Source organism: Pyxicephalus adspersus, chromosome 1 (assembly GCF_032062135.1).
Source record: "Pyxicephalus adspersus chromosome 1, UCB_Pads_2.0, whole genome shotgun sequence".
NCBI lineage: Eukaryota > Metazoa > Chordata > Amphibia > Anura > Pyxicephalidae > Pyxicephalus > Pyxicephalus adspersus.
Genome location: NC_092858.1, coordinates 12,141,821 through 12,144,350, shown reverse-complemented (window position 1 = coordinate 12,144,350; position 2,530 = coordinate 12,141,821).

Sequence of the window (2,530 nt, the reverse complement as noted above, 5' to 3'; positions counted from 1 at the left end):
ATTTTAGTATTTTTTACACCACCTTTTTTTAAAAAATATCTATATAAAATGACTGACGGGTTATATTCTTCTTTCTTAGAAACACTGGAAAGAAAAATGTAAGAATCTTCAGCTCCCAGCTCTTCAATTGTGTTTGATGGCTGGTCCCACGATGCTTGCCTGGTTCCACTCACCTCCAGGCGCATCGTGGCTGCCTTTTCCAGAGTTGTAGCAACATTGCAGCTGGCGTGTTGAACTAGAGCATGCATTGAAAGATCCTACATCTGGCATAGTAGGCAAGTGCTGAATGCTGATGATTCCATGAGAATTGTGTCTTTGAAACACAGCAAAGATAGTCTCCAAATATGCTACTTGCAAGGATTGTTATACAGGGAGGGAGAAACAGGTTCAAGAATTTGTAATTTGTGCAAGAGAAGATTCTCACCCGTGTGCTGAAGCTCATGGGCACAGAAAAGACACCTCTCTCACTTTAAAAAAAAATCTTCCAATGGGTGCTGCTGGTAGCTTGCGTCTCCATTTACACCTAAAGTCTTATCATGCTTTAGGCTTTCTCTTTGTATAGTACAGGTAGTCCCCGGGTTACATACGGGATAGGGACTGTAGGTTTGTTCCTAAGTTGAATTTGTATGTAAGTCGGAACAGGTACATTATTTTAATACATGCAATTACAACAGACGTTTGTCTTAACATATTATTGGGCAGTGAGGTGTCAGTTACTGTATAAAAACCTCACTGTGAGTTAATCACAAAGAAAGCAAAAAAAAAAAATGGAGCCTAGATATTACCTTTCATTAGACGCTTCCTTAGAAATGTTTTCCTTAGAAATTTCCTAGACATTAACAAAAAAAAAATAGAGCCTAGACATTAACTTTCCTTCTGGAGTAAGCTTTGCTTTGATATGCAAAAAGAAACAACTGCAAAGTTTGTCTTGGTCATTAAAGAGTTACAAGATGTTACAGACCAGCTCAGCTCTTAAGTTCACCCACAACCTCAGCTGTGTTTACCTAAAGATTTCTTCTGCAAGTCATGCAAACTGCCCCCCTTCAACCCTCTGTCCTGCACAGAGCAAGCAGGTATCTAGGAGTCATCCGTATGTCCAATGTCCTTAACTCGGGGACTACCTGTATAAGGCAACTACACATATTCAGAAACCATTAGAAGGTTAACCCCCGATCTCCACTGGCAGCACAGTGCTTGTGAAGGAGCAGCTGTCGGTGGCTGTGAACACCTCTAAAACTCAAATATCTATTCTGTTTTGGAAGGACTTCTCATGAGAATAGGTGACTGCTGACACATAATGACTGCTTTTTTTATTTTTCTTGCTATATAAATACTATTAAATATAATTTTTGTATATGTCTGCTGTAAGTTATTTTTGAAAGGACAATAATATTAATGGATCCAAAATGACCAGACTGTTGCCTTTACCTCTTCATCGGACGTCTGTCTGTTGTCACTACACCAACGCACATTTCTGTTTGAGTTTTGTAATTGCTTTGAGTCCTAAATCCTTCCACGTGTAGTAGGATAGACACCTGCGAGAAAACATTCTAAAGTTTTTTTTTTAGCAAATATGTTGGTTTCTCAGTCCTTAGAACTTGCACTGTCCTTTATCTATGAAATGTACTGTTCTTTTAAGAATGTCCTGACATGTTGAAATAAAAAAAAAAATATGGTTATATTTTTCTTCACCTGTATTTCTTTATTTAAATATTTTACATAGCTATAGCTACTGCACACTAAGTATTTTTTTATATATACAATGTTTGTCAAAACCATTTTACTGCTACTGAGCATGATTTCCAACTCTTGCAGGAGGCAGTGTTATGCATAGAATGAAGCTGGTGCAACTGGAATCTATAGATATATTGATATCTACATTTCTGGTATATAAGTATGACCTTCGCCCCAGGTAATTCTTTGTTTAAGCAGACCTAAACTAAAATTTTTACTTTACCTAAAACGAAAGCAACCCTTTTAGGTAAAGTAAAAATATTTTAATGGGATTCAGATGCTTCAGAGATACATACGCCATGCATCCTGTAGACGGGAGATATGTAGGGGTGGAAAGAAGTGACGGTTTCAAAAGACAAAAAAAAAGTGGGTAGGCATGTTTGAAAAAAAAATGGGTTTTGAGAGCTCTTTTAAATGAGCAGAAAGTAGGAGCAAGCCGAATAGGATGAGGAAGACCATTCCAGAGAGTTGGAGCAGCTCTAGAAAAGTATTGGAGCCGTGCGTGTGATGAGGTTATGAGTGAGTTAGTCAGTTGTAGGTCATCGGAGGAGCGGAGAGAGTGGCAAGGGGAGTATTTTTTTTTCCAGTTCAGAAAGGTAAGTGGGACAAGAACTGTGAAGGGGTTTGAAGGCAAAGCACAGGAGCTTGAATTTGATTTCAAGATGAAATGGAAGCAAATGAAGAGAACTGCAAAGAGATGCAGCGGAGGAGCGGAGGGAAGGATGGATGAGTCTGGCTGCAGCATTCATATTAGATTGTAGAGGAGAGAGTCGGGTTAGTGGAATACCTGAGAGGA